Source organism: Sarcophilus harrisii, chromosome 1, assembly GCF_902635505.1.
Source record: "Sarcophilus harrisii chromosome 1, mSarHar1.11, whole genome shotgun sequence".
Classification (NCBI taxonomy): domain Eukaryota; kingdom Metazoa; phylum Chordata; class Mammalia; order Dasyuromorphia; family Dasyuridae; genus Sarcophilus; species Sarcophilus harrisii.
Genome location: NC_045426.1, coordinates 269,190,016 through 269,212,736, shown reverse-complemented (window position 1 = coordinate 269,212,736; position 22,721 = coordinate 269,190,016). Strand labels below are relative to the sequence as shown.

General features: G+C 36.1%; 1 protein-coding gene across 2 annotated transcripts in view; it reads right to left on the bottom strand.

Annotated features, from left to right (window-relative positions):
• TECPR1 (tectonin beta-propeller repeat containing 1) overlaps positions 1-12,769 on the bottom strand; it is a 68,265-nt gene extending 55,496 nt beyond the window's left edge. Inside the window, exon 1 of one of the 2 annotated variants that reach the window (XM_003761490.4) lies at positions 12,267-12,769. The gene's annotated coding sequence lies outside the window, so the exon portion shown is untranslated. The remainder of the gene's footprint in view (positions 1-12,266) is intronic. The other variant, XM_012542780.3, reaches the window with a different exon arrangement.
• Between the last annotated feature and the right edge of the window lie 9,952 nt (positions 12,770-22,721).

Sequence of the window (22,721 nt, the reverse complement as noted above, 5' to 3'; positions counted from 1 at the left end):
GTCCTCCTAACTCCTGGGCCCATGCTCTAACCACTCTACCACCAAGCTTCTTCTTCCCTTTCTCCTTTTCCTCCTCTCCCTACTGTACTTACCATAAAAACTCTCTTTACCACACTTTACAATTTGGCTCCACCCTACTTTTGTGGCCTTATTATATACTATTTCCCTTCACACACTTTAAGTCATGGTGGCTTACATGCTGTTCCTCACAAATGGCTCCCTGTATTTCTCATCTTCTAATGTTTTGTACAGGTTGTTCCCATGCCCAGAATTCACTTCTTCCCTTCTGCTTCATTAATTTCCCACTTCCTTCAATGCTTAGCTCAAAAGGTACTTACTTTCTCTACATGAAGCATATCCTTATCTCTTTGATTACTTTGCATATATTTAGTATTTTCTTATCTATACAAAAGCTACCATAAGATAAGTAATTAGTATGGGATTATTAAATGAATAAAGGTCTTCAGTGGACAATGTCCTTAGGAATTTATATTTGGCCCTATGCTGTCACATACATGATATTTGGTACCTTCAATACAACAGAGGAAAGGATGATGCAGACTGACAAGTATAAAGCATTTCTTTTTTTCCAAGAAGAAATAAGAGGCCAAATAGTATTCAGATGCCTCATACATTGTGAACTTTTTCCAGAAAAAAACTGGTAGACACAAAATAAATAAGTTGATTATATTTTAACAGACAATTAAAGATTTGTTGTTATTGTGAGGATCTATCTTGAATCAGTTATCTTTGTACATTCATACCACCAACTTAGTAGAGAAAATATCAGAATTCTAAAATGTTAGAATGAATAATAATGAAAAAAGACATGGCATACAATTAAAACAATTTAATCTTGAAGTAATTGATAAAAAAAAGAACTAAAAATTACACACACACACTGATTGTAACAATTTCATTATGGAAGTTTAATTGGTATCAATCAATTAACACAAGAGCAAAGCATCTAGGAAACCCTAGTCACTATGAACAACTTATTTGTCAAGTAGCAAAAAACTGATAAAAGCAATACCAATTTAGAACATAAGCTTACATAAAAAATCTGATGGATGATTTCAAGCAATATAATCTCATAAAGCAAAGAAAGATAAGCAATTTGAACCAATTTGAAAAAACTTGGAAAAATATCCAATTAAATCAAGTCATCAAGAAATAAATGAAAAATAACAATAATAAAAAGAAAAGTGAAAATATTTGCAAAAATGACTGTAACACAAACTATTCTTACTATATCAAGGAAAGTAGAATCACCACCTTTGAGCTCTAACCTGACAGTCCCTGGAAGATGAGGCAGAAATGGTGATAAAGAAAATAAAGATGGGCAAAAAAAATGTCATAGTGGATTGCACAGAGACTATTGCACTGGAAGTTAACAAAATGGTGAAAACACTGAGAGGAAAGAGATTCAAGGTATAGGGAAAAAAATCTCAGTTCATATTAATATCAAAAAATTAGAGCATAAAAGCCAACTACTATCAACCTCTGTTTGCTTCTATACAAAAATTCTGTATAAATAAATTGATAATATTTTCAATGAATAATAGTCAATTCAATTTCAATAATATTCAACAATAATTCAAAATGTTCAAAGAGAACAAGCAAACTTTTGCTATCAAATATTCAGCAATGGATTCCACCTTTACTATTTATTTCACAACTGACTCAAAGATGTTGAGATCCTACTGTACATATTTGTTAGGCATAAAAGCATAAATCTCTTCCAATAAGTTGTCTTCTATTTATACATCAAAATCATTCAAATTTCCTTTAAAGATATAACAATAAAGATAACCCTGCTCGATGGTGTTCTGATTAAAAACACCAGAAAGGAGTAAAACAGAGAAATGGTTGCAAAGGCTCTCCACTTTGAAGGAGCACATGCATCCTAGAGTCGTAAGTTGAAGAAATGGATGGTAAGGTCCTCCAGGTGCTCTAATTTGAACATGACACTGTGCTAGTTCATCAAGACCTTTAACTCTGCAGAGCCTTCTGGAAAAGATCCATTATAATTCAAACGAGTTTATCTGGTCATCTATGAAGAAAAGATCAGAATAAAGATTGTCTATTGCCTAGATTATAGTCATCAGTATGTATATCTAGGACAGAAATTACAAATGCACAAGGAGTTGGGTCCAGAGTTTAACAGGAGGTTAGATTGTCTCTGTGAAACTAGTATTCTCTTTATAGAGTCATCAATATTCCTGTAAAAATCTACCTCTGTTGCTGTATGGAGTAAGGCAAGAAATATGAGTCTCCAAAAATATGAAAATGAGTACCACAAAATTTTCTGGGAAAATGAGAAAGCAGATAGATATAAATTGGATTGAGGGCCTAATTTGTGTCATGGATTTCTTCTGGTAGAGGGAGGGAGGGAGAGAATTTAGAACTCAAAAATTTAAAAAGAAAAAATATTAAAAATATATATATATTTTTAAAATGAACCTTTTTCTTCACGGCAAAGCACCAAGCATGTTGTCACACATGGTGGTTGTGCTGCTCAGTTTTGTTGTTGATTTTTTTTTCCTTTTTAAAATTCTTTATATGAATACAATGGCTTTCTGGAAAGAGAAAGAGGAAGGAATACATTGGAAAATGAAGGCAATGTTTCAAAAACTTGCCAACAGAAATTTCAGAAGGGAAAGAAAAGGGAAAGAAGGATAAAGAATATGGGGAAAGGAAAAAAAAGTAAAGAAAAAATCATACAGTGGACGACAGAAAGATATAGGATGCAATATGTAACTTATGAGGAATTTTAAGGAAGTAAAACATGTTACAAGGGTAATGTGTGACAGGAAAAAAAAGATGAGTTGTTCATATGTGAAGTAATGATAGAGGACTAATCTATTTGAGACATCAGATGAAAGTGAGGAAGGCCTGCTACACATTGAGCAGATATTATCTTAAAGGCAAAAAAAAAAAAAAAAAAAAATTACAAAACAAAACAAAAAACCCACCAGTCTATGCTTTCAAGGAGCTCAGTCTTTCAGACACCACATGAAAATATCTATGTACAAACAATTTATAGACAAGATAAACTGGAAATCATTAAGAGAGGAAAAGACACTAAATACCAAAAGGCATTGAAAAAAATCTCTTGTAGAATGTGGGACTTTAACATTAAGAAAGCCAAGGAAACTAGAAAATAGAGAGGAAAAAGGAAAAAAATCCCAAGAATATAGACAGCCAGTAAGTCAGGAAAAGTATCCCATTCAAGAACAACCAGGAGGCATCATTCTACCACAAAATACATGAGGAGTAGGTGTAACTAGAAAGGTAGGAGAGAGCCACTTTAAGAATAGTTTTAATGACAGAAGATTTTATATTCCAGGAGTCATTAGAATTTATTGAAGGGGATGGGAAGACGTGAGCACGAGAAAGATCACTTTGAGAGATGAATGAAGAATAGAATGAAATGGAGAAAGACTTGCGGCAGGGTTAATAATCAGCAGGCTATGGTAATAGTCCAGCTGTGGTGGGCCTAGGATAATCATGGTGTTGGAAAAGAGGAGTTTATGCATGAGATATTACAAAGATAAAATCAACAGGTCTTGACAAATTGTACATGAGAGAGTAAGATGTCAAGGGCTACATCCCAAGGAGCTCAAAGAAAGAAGACAATATGTGCAAAAATATTTAAAGTGGCTTTTTTTGGTAGCAAAGAATTGGAAACTGAGAGGATATCCATCAGTTGAGAAATAGCTGAACAAGTAATGGTATATGAACACGAGAGAATACTATTGTGCTATAAGAAATGATGAAAGGGGGGAAGCTAGGTGGCACAGTGGATAGAGCACTAGCCCTGAAGTCAGGAGGACCTGAGTTCAAATCTTGTCTCAGACGCTTAACACTTCCTGGCTATGTGACCCTGGGCAAGTCACTTAACCCCAATTGCCTCAGCAAAAAAAGAAAAAAAAAATGATGAAGGGGATGGTTTCAGTAAAACCTGAGATTTATGTGAAGTGATTCAAGTGAAGAATACAACTAGCAGAACAATCTTCACACTAAAAGCAATATCATAAACATAATCTTAGTAAATGATTGACACTAATGATGGAAACATGCCATCTACCTCCCGGTACACTTGAGTAAAGACTAAAGTATTTCTCCTTTCTCTCTCCTTCCTTCCTTTGGAATATGGTTAATGCAGAAATCTGATTTACATAACTATACGTATTTGTAATCAATTTTGTTTTGTTTTGTTTTCCTTGCCTACTGGGGGTAAGGGAGATAATTAAGGATTTTTTTTTTAAATAAAATTAAAAAGGCTCTGCTTTAAAAAAGAGAATGTGATCTGAAATAAGAATTTACTATTTCCAGATCTAAACAATTAGAAGACTATTAAATGCTCATGCGTAGGCTGAGCTAATATAATAAAAATGACAATTCTACTTAAATTAATCTACTTATTCAATGCCATATCAATCAAACTGCCAAGAAACTTCTTTACAAAGCTAGAAAAAATAATAACAAAAGTTCATCTGGAAAAAACAAAAGGTCAAGAATTTCAATGGAATTAATAAAAACAATGTAAATGAAGGTACCAGACCTAAAACTATATTACAAAGCAGCGGTTATCAATACCATTTGGTACTGGCTAAGAAATAAAGTAGTCCATCACTGGAATAGCTTAAGTTCATAAGACACAGTAATCAATGACTACAGTAATCTAATGTTTGATAAACCAAGAGATCCCAGCTTCTGAGATAAGAACTCAACATGTGACAAAAATTGCTGGGAAAATTGGAAAATAATATGGCAGAAATTAGGCATTGACCAATACCTAAACCCTATACCAAGATAAGGTTGAAATGGGTTCATGATTTAGACATAAAGTATGAAACTATAAGCAAATGAAGAAGTAAGGAATTTATGGCCAAAGAACTAGAAAACATTATGAAATGAAAAATGGAAAACTGATTATATTACTGTGTGTGTGTGTGTGTGTGTGTGTGTGTGTATAAAACATTAAAAAGTACAAATAAAAACAATGCAGCCAAAATTAGAAGGGAAGAAGAAAAAAAATCTTTACATTCAAGGGTTCTGATAAGGGCTTCATTTCTAAAATATAAAGAGAATTGACTCAAATTTATAAGAAAACAAGTCATTCTTAAATTGATAAATGTTCAAAGGATATGAACAGACAATTTTTAGATGAAGAAATCAAAGCCATTCCTAATCATATGAAAAAATGCTCAAAATCATTGTTGACGAGAGAAATGCAATCTGAGGTACCACTACACACCTCTCAGACTGGTGACAGGATGTCTCAGAAGATAACAGGAAAATATAAGGATAAATGTTAAGAGGATGTGGGAAAACTGGGACATTAGTACATTGTTGGTAGAGATGCGAACTGATTCCAACCATTCTGGAGAACAAATTGGAATTATGCCCAAAGAGTTATCAAACTGTGTGCCCCCCTTTGCTCCAGCAGTGTTTCTTTTGGGCCTGTATCCCAAAGAGATCTTAAAAAAGGGAAAAGCACCCACATGTCAAAAATGTTTGTAGCAGCAAGGAACTGGAAACTAAGTGGGATGCTCATCAGATGGGGAATGGCTGAATAAGTTATGGTACATGAATGTTATGGAATATTATTGTTCTATAAGAAACGATCAGCAGGATGATTTTAGAGAGGCCTGCAGAGACTTACATGAACTGATGTTAAATGAAGTGAGTAGAACCAAGAGAACATTGTAAACAACAACAAAGATTATGTGATAATCAACTCTGATGAACATGGCTCTTTTCAGCAATGAGGTGATTCAGGCCAATTCCAATATACTTGTGGTGGAGAGAGCCATTTGCACCCAGAGAGAGAACTGTGGGGGCTGCATGTGGATCACAACATAATTTTTTCCCCTTTTCTGTTTTTGTTTGCTTGCTTTTTGCTTTCTTTTAATGATTTACTTTCATCTGATTTTTCTTGTGTAGCATGGTAAATGTGGAAATATGTATAGAAGAATTATACACATTTAACATATATTGGATTATTTGCTGCCTAGGGGAGGAGGTGGAGGAAGTAAAGGAGAAATATTTGCAACATAATATTTTGCAAGGGTGAATGTTGAAAATTATCTGCAAATAAAACTATCTGAAAATAATAAACTTGGTAAAAAAAAAATCTCACTATGCAAAATTGCTGCAAAAACTGGAAAATAATATGCCAGAAATTTGGCATAAATCTGTATCTCATACCCAATACCAAAATAAGGTCAAAATGAGTCCATGATTTGGGCGTAAAGGAAGATACTATAAGCAAATTAGGAGAGCAAGGGATTGTTTACCTATCAGATCTTTGGAGAAGGAAGGAATCGATGGTCAAAGAAGAACTAGAGAACATTATGAAATGCAAAATGGACAACTTTAATTACATTAAATTAAAACATTTTTGCACAAATAAAATCAACACAGCCAAAATTAGAAGGGAATCAGAAAGCTGGAAAAATTTTTTACAGCCAATGTTTCTGATAAAGGCCACATTTCTAAAACATATAAAGAACTAAGCCAAATTTATAAGAATATAAATTATTCCCCAACTGATAAATGGTCAAAGGATATAAACAGACAATTTTCACATGAAGAAATTAAGGCCTTCTATAATCATATGAAAAAATGTTCTACATCACTATTGATTAGAGAAATGCAAATTAAAACAACTCTAAGGTTATCACCTCACACCTCTCAGATTGGCTAAAATGACAAGGAAAAAAATAATGATAAATGTTGAAAGGGATGTAGGAAAATTGGGACATTAATGCATTATTAGTGAAGTTGTGAAATAATCCAACCATAGAGGCAGCTAGATGGCATAATGGATAGAGCACAGTCCTGAAGTCAGGGGTAGCTGAGTTCACATCCAGCCTCAAACACTTAACACTTCCTAGCTATGTGACTCTTGAGCAAATCACTTAATCCCAATTGCCTTGCCAAAAAAAAAAAAGAAAAAAGAAAGAAAAGGAAAAAGAAAAGAAAAAAAAAAAAAACGGAGAAGTGATCCAACCATTCTGGAGAGCAATTTGGAATTATGCCCAAAGGGCTATTAAACTGTGCATACTCTTTAATTTAGCAGTACCAGTACTGAGTCTGTATCCCAAAGAGATTAAAAAAGCAGAAAAAGGAAAAACACGTGCAAAAATGTTTGTAACAGCATTTTTTTGAGATAAAAAAGAATTGGAAAATAAATAGATGCCCATCAACTATGGAATGGCTGAGTAAGGTATGGCATATGAAAGGAATATTATTGTTCTATAAAAAACAATAAACTGGATGATTCTTAAAAGACCTAGAAAGATTTGCATGAATTAATGCTAAATGAAAAAAGCAGAACCAAGAAAACATTGTACACCGCAACAGCAAGATTGTGCAATGATCAACTATGACAGATTTGTTCTCAGCCATTCAGTGACCCAAAACAATCTTAATAAAACTATGGATGGAAAAAGCCATCCAAATAGAGAGAAACTATAAAGACTAACTGTAAATCAACACATGCTATATTCCCTTTATTCTTTTTTTTTTTCTTGCATGGCTTTTCCCTTTTGCTCTGATTTTTCTTTTCCATCATGAGTCTTAAGGAAATATGTGAGAAAAAAAATGAAGGTACATGTATAACAAAAAAAATGTTGTTTCTATATGTAATTGGGGAAAATATGATTTTTTTTTACATTTTAGAAAAAGTTAAAAGTAAAAAAGGGGGGGAGGAGTCAAGGATTGTGAACTTGGGTGACAGTGAAGAAATAACAGTAATAAGGAAGTGGGGAAGAAAGGAGAGTTTTGGGGAGAAAAATGAGTACACTTTGGAAATGTTAAATTTAAGATATCTAAAGGACATCCAGTGTGAGATATCTAATAAACAATTGGAAATGGAAATCTGGAGATTAGGAGAGAGATTAGGGCTGGATAAGTAGATATCAAAATCATGAGCATAGAGGTGATAACTGAGTTAATGAGAACCGATAAGAATATCAAGCAAAATACCATAGAAGAAAGAAAGACCACCTAGGATGGGGACTCCAAAGGTTTGGAGTCTAGATGAATTCAGCAAAAGAGAGGAGAAGCGTCAGGCAGAAAAACTAGGAAAAAAAACAGTGTCATGGGACAAATATAGAAATATATTGAGAAGAATTGCACAAGTTTAACCTATATTGGATTGCCTGCTTAGGAGAGGGGGAGAGGGAGAGAGAAAAATTTAGAACACAAGTTTTGCAAAGGTGAATGTTGAAAATGACCTTTGCATGTATTTGGAAAAATAAAAAGTTAACTATTTTTAAAAAATCTAAAGAGAAGAGAATACTGGAGACAGCGTCAAACTCTTTAAAGAAGTCAAAAAATATGAGGATTGAGAAAAAGCTATTAGATTTGGCAAATAAAAAGTTCACTGGAACTTTGGAGAGTGCAGTTCATTTGAATAATGAGATCAAAACCAGACTATAGAAAGTTAAAAGAATGGAAAAGAGATAAAGATCCATAGCTAGATGGCCAGATAAAGTAAAGGAATCCTTTCTTTCTAACCAGATTGCAAGTCTTTTCCCTGAAGAGATGCTATCTTATAACTTACTATATCTGTACAACCCTGGTGTTCTTAGCATTTAGTAGGTGGATGATAAATTTGAGAATGCAGAAAAAAAAAAAAACACTCTAAAAATAGCTAAGCCTATTTTTAAGGAATAGAAGAACAGATGGTATCATTTGAATGATGACAGATTAAAGAGAATTACAGATGTGTAAATTATTTGTAGAGTGTTTTTTCCTGGAAATAACCCTTTCTATTATTTTTATATAAATAGGCCTTCCATTATCTCTCCTACTTCTATGCAAGCAGCCAATTATGTTTCTTGGTGAAAAAGTACAGTCAAAGACTAGGTTTCTATTTGACAAATATTTGATAACACTTCATTCGGGGAAATAAATAAGCAGTAATTACCCTGTAAAAACAATGAAATAATTAGAATGACTACAGGGAAATCCCTGGAGCAATGGGGAAATTCCCAATACTAAAAGAGAACAGTGGAAAGGAAGAAAAAACAGTAAGGAAAGAAAGACCTTGACTACTCACTCAACTAATAATAGAAAGGAAACAGACAGAAATACTCCAATCACTAACAGCACCCATTTTTCAAACACAATCTTTCGGGTGTTAGCTGACAAAATATAAAGCAATGACTTTAGAGAACTCCTAAAAATCAAAACAAAATAGTATCAATCTCTACTGGAAGAATTTCAGGCACCGTACTAAGACTAAATAGGAAAATATTTTTGATCCCATGTATTTTTCAATGTCTTTTTTCCTTAATGAAAATATTTTGAAACAAATATTTCTTCATCCTAAAGTTCCCTTTCAGACTGAATGTGGATCACAACATAGTATTTTCACTTTTTTTATTGTTGTTTCCCTGCTTTTTGTTTTCTTTCTCATTTTCCCCCCTTTTTGATCTGATTTTTCTTGTGCAGCATAATAGTAGAAATAGGTATAGAAGAATTGTACATTGTTTACTTGCTGTCAAGGGGAGGGGATAGGGAGAAGAGAGGGACAAGAAATTTGGAACACAGATTTTGCAAGGAAGAATGTTAAAAACTATCTTTGTATATTTTTAAAATAAAAAGCTATTTTTTTTAAAAATAAAGCTAGCTCCCTTTCAGACTTACCAGAATAAAGGAAATCAAAGCATAACTGCTTTGTTAGGAAATTATTAAAGAAACTTTAGGGTTCTGAAAAATGGATCAAGGGTAGTAATCAGGCTTAGAACAGGAAATATTTTAATCTAATGTCACTGCTCATTGAATCATTCAAGAAATTGTGAGAAATAATTTCTTTTATATTTAACAGCTAATTATTGTATTAGGGCCAAAGTTTTTCCCCTTATCTACTTTGGCATCCAGAATCTAAGCCAAGATCTAATCAGACAGTAAAAGAAATTCTAAATTTGTGCTAATAAGTGCATTCTAGCTCATTGTGTTTGTTCTGTTTGTTCTGACCAGTCTGGGATGTGAAAGTGTCTTCTTTTTGTCAGACAAGTGATAAAGAATTTGGTAAGACTAAGATTTGGGTGTCCCAAGTCACACACTTCAAGACTCTCATTTTGATATAGCCCAATCTATCACTATAATATTCATTTTCTTGTTAATTATTTACTAATCAGTGTTGATAATCCAAATGAAGAACACCTATTTTTCCAAGAGCCAATAAAATGAGTTCATCTATGGTCTAAGAGAGATGGCTAAATCACCATCCCTTTACTAATAAACATGCTGTCTTATTAGTAAAATGATAAAAATTACCCAGAAATTACATGTCCTGAACTTTTTAAACACCACTAAATTATTCCTTTAGGATGTACTAGATATTTTAAATGACTTATTTAGAGAAGGAAAGCGTTAAATAAACTTAAAATGCTGGATCCTTACTAAATATTAATACTGAAATTTTCTTTGTTCAGATATACTATGACTTGACTTCAAAATGTTTGAATTAAGAGATTTCTAAAGGCCTGGAAGACAACTAGTTTGTGCTTATCTCCTCTTAAGGAGAAAAAAAGCATAGATAAGAATAATCAAAAATTAATAAAAATGATTTCTGGACAGGCTTGTGCTTAAAACTAGAATTTTCTTATAAAACCCTAACTTTCAAAATATTACATTACTTCTCCCCTTTTCACCTTGAAAGGGCAAAAATTGGTATCCCCAAAAAATAGTCTTCCTCAGAAGAAGCAAATTATCAGATTGAACAGGTTTACAATTTGACCAACCAACAACTTACATAACAAAACATTTAGTCCTTCCATCATTCCATTAAGAGTACTCTGGTTGCCACTCTCTAAAGCCACTCATAAACACTATCACAACTTCTTCCATTATAACCACAAATCTTTTTTCAGAAGTCCAAAGATGCTTCAAATTCTCCAGAAATGGATGTGGAGTGGGAAAGAAGACTGGCTAAACTGAACTTCCCAGAATTCATTTCTGTCCAGTCCCAGTCAGGACAGTGTTACATGAAAAGACATTTCATCTGTATAAAGTCTGTCAATCAAAAAAGTCTACGGATACTATCACACAGGCTAAGATAAATGTACAGAAAACACCATGGGACTCTAACATAACACAGTCAATTCCAGGTATCTGCTTAGAATTCAATTCAATATTTACTATATATTATGTGCATGACATGTATAAATAGGTAATTGACATTTTAGGTACTAAGCATCTTTAAGTAAACAATAACGGTATAAATTACACCTGACAATCTGAGTCTGGTTTCTTTTAAAAAATGGCCACATGCTGAGGACTGCACCAGGCAGCCAAATTAAAATAAACTTATTCCGGTCACAGCCTAAGCTTCTAATCAAGTTTCTTTCTCCTTTGGAAACGTGTTTGCACTCCCTCAGAGTATCAGTATGTTTTATGGCATTGTCACAAGCAACATATGCGAAAAGATCCCAACCCCCTGACCATCTGCCCGTACGTAGTAAATCCCAGTGCAAATAGGTTCATTCTCCTGTGCCCGACACCCTCTTCTTATGACTGCCTAGGAAACACTCTGTTATTGAAGAGTTAGTTCTCCAAATTATCAAAGTTCTTTAATGTCAGATTCTATCAAAATAGCAAAGTGTCGGATCCAAATAGGTGTTATTTATGAGCTGGTCTTGAACTTGAGGCTGTCTATGCGAGAGCTTAGCATAGCGCCTGGTACATGGGCATTTAATAAGTGCTAGCTGGATATCCAAGGTGCGAGTTAAACGAGAGAAATCCTATTGCCAGACTCCAAATGTAGAGAAATAAAGAGAGAAGAAATCTTTCTTTTCACTCTGCACTCCCCATACCCGTCCCAAGCAGCCCATTCGGAGTCCACAAAGCCATTGCGGGGGGAGGGGAGGGGAGGGAGGGAAGGTCCTGCTTACACCAGCTCTAGTTCCTCAGTAAATCCGGCCAGACTTGAGAAAGCATAAGCATCCACTTCCCTCTCCTTTCCAACACTCCCAGTCCTCCCCCTCCTCAGTCATTCAGAAACGAAGGAAACGGGAATGTCTTCAGCAACCTGCCCCACTCCCCCGCCCCCCGCTTTGAGCGTCAGTGCTAGAGATGCTAACCTAGGCCACCCTCTCGCGTCTGCCCCAGCAGTAACACACCTGGTCCCGGAGCAGATTGGGGAGCCCCGCCCCCTCCAGATGTGAATCAGCCCCGCCCCCTCCAGGTGTGAATCAGCCCCCCCCCAAGCCCCTCCCCGCCCCCACCCCCGGCAGATGTGCTACCTCGGGAATCACCTCAGCAGGGGCTGCTAGCGTTCGGGGGCCCATCCAGAGTGGGCGACGAAGGGAGGTTTGGAGCGGGGCAGATTTCCCTCCCTTCCTCCGCTCTCCTCCAAGGCACAGACCTCGGACCCTCCCCTCCCGCGACCGCCGCCGACCCGACGCAAAGCCCCGGCCGGGCTAGCGGAGGAAGCCGCAGGAGACCTAGCGGCCCTCGGATTGGTCGCCCTCCGCTCCGGCGCAGCCCGCATCTGCAAGACGATTGGCTCAACTCGAGGCTGCGTCAAGGAGGCACATTTGGAACGCGAGCGCCCCGCCTACCGGAGGGCGAGGAAACCGAAGGGAAGAGCGAGGAGAGAAATAGCCGCGGAGGGGGGAAGGAGAGCCGGGGATAGAGGAGCGCAGCATGGGAGGGGGAGGGGCCGCGGGAGAGCTGGGCAGAGCTAGGAGAGGTGAGAGGGAGGGGTTACAGGGGAGGTGCGCCACAGAGCCGAGGGAGCGGAGGAAGGGAGAAAGGAGCTTGGAAAAGTTGTTTATCCTTCGTTCTGGAAGAAGGCCGTGACATCAGGGAGTGATGCCTTGACATGCAAGGGAATTGGCTTTGATTGAAGGATGCAAGGCCGTCAGCTTCACTTTCTCTTCCAGAACCAATCAGGTCCAGTGGCCAGACATAGAATCCATCAGGAAGGGGGGTGGGGCGGGGGGGAGGTGGGACGGAGCTGGGAAAGGAGGCAGGAGATGCAGGGAGGGAGGGGCCAGAACTAAGGGAAGGGGGCGGGGCTTGGAAAAGAGGAGAGGGGAGGAAGCTCTAGCTGGCAGAGGGGGGAGGAGACCCTGTTGGACACAGGGGCGGGAGCTTTTGGAGAGACGGAGGGGAGGAACGTCCCCTGGCTTCCTCCTTCAGCAATGGGGAAAGAGAAACGTGAATCCACCCCGATGCATTCTCTAAAGTTCGCTCCTTTGGGGAATTTCATCAGATGTACTAGGTTGCTTTCTTTAAAAAAAAAAAAAAAAAAAAAAAAAGCAAAATAACTTTTTTTTTTCAGTTAACAAGTATTTATTTTCTCTCCGTTCCAATTCCTCCATCCCATCCCCTCCACTGGGAAGAAAAAAACATGAAAAAAAAAATCCCTATAATATAATATAATAACAAATACGCATAATCAAGAAAAACAAAATCTCTTTATTGATCATGTCTAAAAATTGCTATTTTCTGTATGTTGAATCCATCATCTCTCTGTTAGGAGACTTCGATTCCCTAGCAAATTTTGCTTTCTGAACCAAATGTTCCAGCTTTGCGGAGGACACGTGGCCTGCCTCATTCAGAATAATGCTTTCGAAAAGGAAAAAGGATGGAGGAGGGAAATAACCACAAAGCATCCTGCGGCCCAATGAGAACTAAAACTCCTGAATGTAGCATGTGGGATGGCCATCTCCAAAGCTCTATAAAATCATAGACTTTTGAAGTGGAAAAATCTTTTGGATCAAGGAGGCCACGAAGGAGTTCTTAATCTTTTATACCTTATTGACCCCTTTGACAATGAGGTGAATCTGTAATATTTTAAATTACAAGTTGTATTTTTAAAGTACAACTTTGTATAATTTATTGTAGGATTGCAAAGGAAAATAACCATATTAAAATATAGTTATCAAAATACTTTTAAAATAAGCTTGCATATCCCAGGTTAAGAACACCTGATCTAAACTGATAGATATTTCTTTTAAGCAATAAAAGTGATCCAAGACAATTCCAATAGACTTGTGATAGAAAATGCCATCTAGAAAGATCTATGGAGATTGAATGCAGATGAAAGCATACTATTTTCACCTTTTTTTCTTTCTCATGATTTCCCCCTTTAGTTATGATTTTTCTTACAGAACATGATTAATAGGGAAATATGTTTAAAATGATTATGTATAACCTATATCAGATAGCCTGCTATCTTGGGAGGACAGAGAGGAGGGAGGGAGAAAAAAAAAACCTCAGAATCTTACAAAAACGAATGTAGAAAACTATCTTTACATATTAATTGGAAAAAATAAAATGCTATTAAGTGGGGGAGAGTGGGGGGACCTAACAAAGAGATCCTAGGTCACTAAGTGGGGTTGGTAGAGAAAACCAGAAGTACTGATAAGATTATGTTTCCTGAGGCAAGCAAGGAAGAACACTGAGGTCTTGGATAATCCCATCTTACTGTATCCAATTAGAAAGCCAAAGTTATATCAAACCCCTGAGGTTAAATTTCCCCAAAAGTCTGTGCATGGCCCACTCTGTCCTTGCTAAATCCCTTTTGGTTTAGTCTGCTACTGCTTTTTGCCTTGTGGTGCCTTTCTCCTTATCCCTTCCCTACACCTCAGAGTATTTTTCCTCTCATCTCCCCACCATGCCTCATAGTGTCTTCCTCCTTCCTAAAATAACTAACTCTTTTAGAATACTAAATCTCACTATGGATTTAGCCAGCCAGCCAAGGGCATATTCCAGCCTCATGAGATGTTCCCTTTCTCCTAGTTAATTGTAAGTTCCACAAGGAAACTTATCTTTTCCATCATTAATTCTTAAAATCCCTTTCCTTACTAACAATATGCTCTCCCAATTCTATTTCATATTTACTCTTCCAGATGTCTATTGTTAATTCTTCACATGACCAAATCCCAATATGTGGTGCCTACATCAATCTCAACATTTGGTGCCAAACCCCAAGCACCTCATTTAGAATTAGGAATTGCTGCCCTGAACACATCAACGTTGTCTTTTTCTTTCTTGTAACTAAAATTCTTTGAGGGGGCTAAATCCCTTTTAGGATTTAGTCTGCCTGTCAATGGAGTATTCCCACCAGTTCCATAGGGAACTTGTCTTTAACATCATTAATTGTTAAAACCCTCTCCCAACTCTATTTCATATGCACTATTCCTGGTATCTATTTGCCTATTCATTTTGTCTGTAATCTCTTCTCATAAATAAAGATACTTCTGCCAAAGAGAAAGGCCATTGAGAATTTGTCACATAACCAAACCTCAACATTCTGTGTCTACACACAGTCTCATCATTTGATACTTTCCTAAATCTCATCAGTATGACCCTCTCATTTTATAAGGAAGAAAGAAACAAGCATTTATTAAGCATCTATGTGCCAGGCACCATACTAATCACTTTACAAAAATTATCTCATTTGATCCTCACAACAACTCTGGAAGGAGAGCACTAATATCTCATTTTATAGTAAAGAAAACTGTAATAGACTCAGTAATTTGCTCAGGGTGACATTGCTAGCATATATCTCAAGCTAGATTTGTATTCAGGTCCTCCTGACAGGCCCAGAATCTTATCCATTGCATAGCATAATGTTGAGGACTCTTGTTCTGGGACTGTTTCTTTTTTGAAGAATTAAGAGCTCTGGAATTACTTGACTCCTTTTTGCTTTGAGAAGACACTTCTGAAAAATCCCAGAGATGAGAAAGAAAGGAGATGCTGGTCTGCTTAATGGCTGTCTCTCTTATTTAATTCTTTTTTGTTGTTGTAAGTTTGCTTTCTGCCTTTTACTGATCTTATTTCTGAAGGCAAGGAGAATTTGGATTGTTGCTAGATTCCTAGATTCTTGAAACAGGAATAAACTTTTGTCCATTTTTAAAGCCTTTTTGTTGTTATCTCATAAATTGTCTTTGGCAAATGTGAGTTATGAGTCAGAGTTCTCTGGAAATGTAAAATGTCTGCTCCTAAAAGACTTCTGATTGATACTGTGAGATATTTAAAGGGATTAATGTATACATAAGTTATCTATCTTTTTTTGAAAATAGATAGATTTTGAAAATAAAGAGACAATATAAATTCAAGGAAAAGAAAGGGATTAATCCAAAAAATATGGAAGCAGCAGGATCAAGTATAGTTTTGGAAGAGGAGGGCAAAGGGAAGAGAAGACAGAATTAAAAAAACCAACAACCACCTAAATAATTTTAAAATTGTAAGCCCAGGGGAATAGAAGAATTATAGCACTAGGCAAGGTCCACAAATTTTTTAGATTGAGCAGCAATTAAATTCAGTTCAATTTCCAACATAGATAAGTCTTGGAATCATAAACTGAGATGTAAACATAGATATCATCAACTTAAGTGAAAATCTCCTTCCTCAAAGGGCTTTTTTATAATCATAATTATGTTTACAAATGTTTAACAACCTGCTCCCTCCAAAAAAAGAACATATGTTCAACATACTTTAAAGCTTAATGTGTTGATATTTAACAACATGCTTCCTCCCAAAAAAGAATGCATGCTCAACACACCTAAAAGTTTAATTTTAATTTTCGACAGTGGAAACTAAAGAACTGATCCCTGAGGGTAGCAGAGAGAAGGCTCTAATAGAGATCAGTTTAGCTCCATGGTCTGGCCCTCTGGGGAGGTTGTCCAGTCAGAAATTCAAGTTAGGTCAAACCTCTAAAACCTCTGGGCAGCCTCACTTTGCCATATCCTGTCAGAAATCAAATCTGAGGTTAAATTTTCCCTATAAAATCTATTTATGGGCTATCCCAAGAGCCTACCCAATGCAGCAAGCTGTCTACCCTTCTTCTGTTCCCCTTCCTCCCTGACCAGAAAAAGGTGCCCTCCAGAGGTGTCCACTCCATTTTAAACTGGAAAATTAATCTATTCAGCTTTTGTATTCAACTTGAGACTGAGCTCTCTTGATTAGTGGGTAAGTGAAAACTGACTTAATCCTCTATCTCTTGCTGGCCCCAGGCTATGTATGCTTCAGATCCAACACAGCTGTCTACCAGCAAAGCAAGACCTACTGCATTCTTGTATTTTACCAGTTTCCCTTTCAACAACCCCCACATCCCCAATCCCTTTCCACTTCATGTTTTTACTCTGGGAAAGGAAATAAAATTAATTCAACAGTTGCTTCTGGTAAAAGTGTTACACTGTGACTTCTCAGACCAAAATAAAATTATTTTACACACACACACACACACACACACACACACACACACAGTATGTTATAGTATTCATATAATCTCATATATATATTTGGTATATATGTGTACACATATACATGTGTGTAGATTCACGTCTGCATGTACATATATACATACATATATGGCATTTCCATTCAAATGTAATTTCCTTTTTTGACAAGAGCAGTCTCACTTTTTTTGTATTTGTATCTCCAGTGTTTAGTACTTGTCTGGTATGTAGTAGGTGTTTAATAAATGCTTATCCATTCATTCATTATTTGGAAATGTTAAAAGTCTGTTTATTCCCCTACTCATATAAAAATGTGAATAGCTAAATAACAGGATCAGAAGATGGGGTCAGCTAACCATGGGGTCACTCCTACTCTTAAATGGAAACCCATAAATACAAGATGAGTCATTTGAAATTAGAAATTAAAAATTTATTTCTAAATGTGTACTCAAGAATTTCTGTATTCAAGTTAAGATACTAAGAATTAACATAATGAACTTCTCTTAAGCAACCAAAATTTTGTAGTTCCTTCTCTTTGTGGAAATTAGAAATATGATCATTTCATTAGTCTTAATGAGGAGACTCAAAATCCTCTTCAAATATCTCTTCAAAAAGGGAAAAGTTCACATTAAAAAAAAAAAAAAAAAAACTTATCAAGAGCCTTATAAAGTTCTGAAGAAAATTGGCAGCTTTCTAAGGAAAGATAGTTCAATTGTCTACTTGGACTGTCTAGCCGAAATAAGACATTATCAAGGACTGGTCCAATGAAATTGGACCAATTTATTCCATACTGATTTCTTGCTATAATTTCCCTATCTAGGTTGTGAACTCTTTTAGATCAGAGACATCTTATTGAACTCCTTTGTGTTTCCCTCAGTGCATATCAGAATAATTGTAATTGTAATTATACTCCATCCCACCCCCCCCCCCCCCCCACACACACCTATCCAATCAGGTGTTAAGTCTTATTGATACTCCCTCCATATTCCTCAGATACTTCCTTCCCCACCTCTCCTAATTACTTGGCCACCACCCTAGTTCAGGTCTTCTTACTTCTCACCTGAACTATTGTAATTGGTCTTTTTTCTCTCTATTTCCAATTTATTCTACACATAATGAACAAGTAAGTCCTAATGCATGTCTAACTATTTCATTCACTTGTCAATAAAGTCCAGTGGTTCCCTATTACTTCTAGGATCAAATACAGACTCATCTGTTTGGAATTTAAAATCATTTACAACCTGGCTTGAACGTACATCTCTAGTCCTATTATATAGAATGTCCCAAAAGTCTTAGTGTAGTTTTAAGCTTTAATAGTTTAATTATCACCACGACTTAAACCTGCACCAAGTCTTTTGCCTCCTCCCCCTTACTCTCCATCACTGCCTCCTCCTGATGGAGGGAGTTTTGTATCTCAGTGAAACTATGAGCAAGTTTATCAAGACAGACAGGTGATAGTGAAGGTTTCTGACAAAAGGTAATCCACTAAAGGAAATACCAAAGCACTCCAGTATCTTTGCCAAGAAAACCTCATGGACAGTACTAACGTGGTAGAACATTAGAACATGAGCCTCTCAGGTCAGAAGGTGTTCTATACACTAGTAGGGAAAAATGGAATTCAGCTACAAGTAGCTCTAGCACTAATGAAATGGCTGACCCAAAATCTTAAGCTTCAAATGTATCTGGTGATGAAAGGAAAGTCCTATGCTGTAAAGATCAATATTTCACAGGCAATTGGAATGTATGATGTGTGAACCAAGCTTGGGAAGACAGATGTGATCAAACAGGAGGTGGAAAAATTAAATGTCAATATCAGTGAATTTAAACAGATGAGTGGCTGATTTTAATTTATATGATCACTGCATATACTATTCTGAGGAAGAATCATTTGGAAGAAATGGAAGATCCCTCATAGTTAATAAAAAGGGGGAGAAAAGTTGTAAAGGGCTGAAACTCTTGAGTTAATGCACTGAGGCCAGACAACTGAACACTTAAGGCTAATTACTAATTGGACAATATAAGCATATGCTTAGAAAATGGCCTTTCCCACTATTCTGTGCTGTCTCGATACAGAGAATTGTAGGAAGGACTAGGGGGTGGAGTAAGACTAGCCAGGGTCACTTCTGGGCGGGAGACTAAGAGGAGAAATTCTCGTGGAAATTCTGCGTCCATCCAATTCACTCCTACCTCTAAAGACTAAGAATAAAGACCAAGGACTTTTGCTTATCCTGACTCCGGCTGATTCTAAGGTATCCAGGTTGCTAACTCAGTCTTCACAAAAAAGCAGTATTGAGCTAATATCTCAAAAATAACAATGATATCTGTTCAAATCCAAGGCAAACTTCTAGGAATAATAACCAAAAAAAGATATCACATTCATCACTGTGGCTTGGAATACTAAAGTAGAAAATCAAAAGATAAATGGAATTACAGGCAAGCTTGGCCTTGGAGTGCAAAATGAAGCAGGGCAAAAAAAAAAAAGTGTCCGCTATGACCAAAAAGTGTCAAGATAACTTTTTAGTGATAGCAAACACTTTTTCTTTCTTTCTTTCTTTTTTAATTAAAGCTTTTATTTTTCAAAACACATGCATGGATAATTCTTCAACATTAACCCTTGCAAAACCTTGTGTTCCAATTTCCCCCTTCTTCCCTTACCCCCTCTCCTAGAAGGCAAGTAGTCCAATACATCTTAAACATGGTAAAAATATATGTTAAATCCAATACATCTATACATATTTATACCATTATCTTGCTGTACAAGAAAAACCAAATCAAACTGGAAAAAAATGAGAAGAAAATAAAATGCAAATAAACGATAACAAAAAGAAGGGAAATGCTATGTTGTGAACCACACTCAACAGAAGACCATTGGAACTGGTCTGAATCATCTCATTGTTGAAGAGAGCCATGTCCATCAGAACTGATCATCATATACTCTTGTTGTTGCCATGTACAATGATCTCCTGGTTCTGCTCATTTTATTTAGCATTAGTTCATGTAAGTCTCTCCAGTTGTCTTTAAATTATCCTGCTGGTTGTTTCTTATAAAACAACAATATTCAATAACATTCATATACCATAATTTATTCAGCCATTCTCCAATTGATGGACATCCACTCACTTTCCAGTTTCTAGCCACTACAAAAAGGGCTGCCACAAATATTTTCGCTCATGTCAGTCCCTTTTCTTCCTTTAAGATCTCTTTGACCTGTAAGCCCAGTAGTAACACTGCTGGGTCAAAGGGTATGCACAGTTTAATAACTCTTTGGGCATAGTTGCAAATTGCTTTCCAGAATGGCTGGATCCATTCACAATTCCATCAACAATGTATCAGTGTCCCTGTTATCCCCTCCAACATTCATCATTATTTTTTCCTGTCATCTTAGCCAATCTGAGATGTGGGTAGTGCTATCTCAGAGTTGTCTTAATTTGCATTTCTCTGATTAGTAATGATTTAGAGCACCTTTTCATATAACTAGAAATGGTTTCAATTTCTGCATCGGAAAATTGTTCATATCCTTTGATCATTTATCAATTGGAGAATGGCTTGAATTCTTATAAATTTGAGTTAATTCTCTATATATTTTAGAAATGAGAAATTATCAGAATCCTTGAATGTAAAAATGTTTTCCTAGTTTATTGCTCCCCTTGTAGTTTTGTCTGCATTAGTTTTGTTTGCACAAAAATTTTTTTTACTTAATCAAAATTAGCTATGTTGTGATCAATAATGATCTCCAGCTCTTCTTTGGTCACAAATTCCTTCCTCCTTCACAGATCTGAGAGGTAAATTATCCTATGTTCTTCTAATTTAGCAAATATTTTTTTCAACAACCCAAATAACAACTCTACACATGGATATTATCAGATCATCAAAGATTTGTGCAATCAGTTAAAACAAGACCTAGAGCTGACTGTGATTCAGATCATGAATTTCTTATTAAAAAATTCAGACAAATTGAATAAAATAGAGAAAACTATTTAGGAATGACTTAAATAACATCCCTTTTGACTATGATGTGAAGGTCATAAATAAATTAAAGGGATTAGCTCTGGTAGATAGAATGCCTGAAGAATTATTAACAGAAGTTTTGAATATTGTACAGGATAGAGTAATCAAAAAAAAATTCCAAGAACAAGAAAATAACATGATTGTTTGATGAAGCTTAACAAATAGCAGAGCAAAAATGGAAAGAAAAACAGAAAGAGATATACAACTGGATGCAAGGAGAGATAAAAAGGTTTTCTTAAATGAGTAATACCAAGAAACAGAAGAAAACAATAGAATGGGAAAGACAAGAGATCTTTTGAAGAAAATTAGGAATGTCAAGGGAAAGTTTCATGAAGAATGGACATGATAGGAACTTAAGAGAAGGAGTGTAATGTCAAAAGAAACTGAGCAAGACAGAGATTAGAGACCAATTCAATAGTTTATTAAATGGAGAGAAATACTGGGACCAATGGATCCCAGGGCTAGACAAGAGTATCATCTCAAAGAGTCTAACCCCAAGTATCGGGACAGCAAGCCTTTTATGGAACAATGACATAATGCAGAGACCTAGGTGGGGATAGCCTCATAGATGGAGGTTACTGATATTCTAATGACATTAAGGAATGTCTATAACACCTTTATCTCTCTCTTTTTTTTTTTTTTTTAAATTTAATAGCCTTTTATTTACAGGATATATACATGGGTAACTTTACAGGATTAACAATTGCCAAACCTCTTGTTCCAATTTTTCACCTCTTCCCCCCCCCCCCCACCCCCTCCCCTAGATGGCAGGATGACCAGTAGATTATAACACCTTTATCTCAACCATTAAGAGGGGACGGTCATAACCTTAAGGCAGAATGCGAAATAGGACAAATGGAGGAACTGGTCACCCCATTAAAAGTGACCTTCGGCATTACAGGAGAAGAGATTTAAAAAAAAAAAAGCTGTCAAGAATACACAAAATACACATATATGGGTTGATGGAATCTTAGCTAGGCCCAATCCCAATATCCTGACTCTACAAAAATCTCTTACCTTTTTCCTTCCAGATCTAGCTTGGCTTAGCCCCAATATCCTGTTCACTATGCATATCTTATCTAAGATATTCCTAATCACAGAGATTTTTCCCATGAGGTTGTCCAAATATATCTAAGATATTTCTGATTTTACTACTATGCCCAATTCTCCTGTTCTTTCTTATTTTCCCTTTTCTAATAATCCCTTGCTTTTACTCTGCTAACTTGTATGCAGAATTCATCATGCTAAATGCCAGGCTGGATGTATCAAAAAATGGAATTAAAGTTTCCAGGAGAAATATCAATGATCTCAGAGATGCAGATGATACCACTTTGATGGCAGAAGATAAAGAGGAATTAAAAAGCCTCTTGATAAGAGTGAAGAACTATAGTGTAAAAATGGCTTGAATCTTAACATCAAAAAACCAAAACAAACCTAAACCTAAATTCTTGGCAACTGCTTCCTTTACTTTCTGGCAAATAGGGGGAGAAGAAAGTA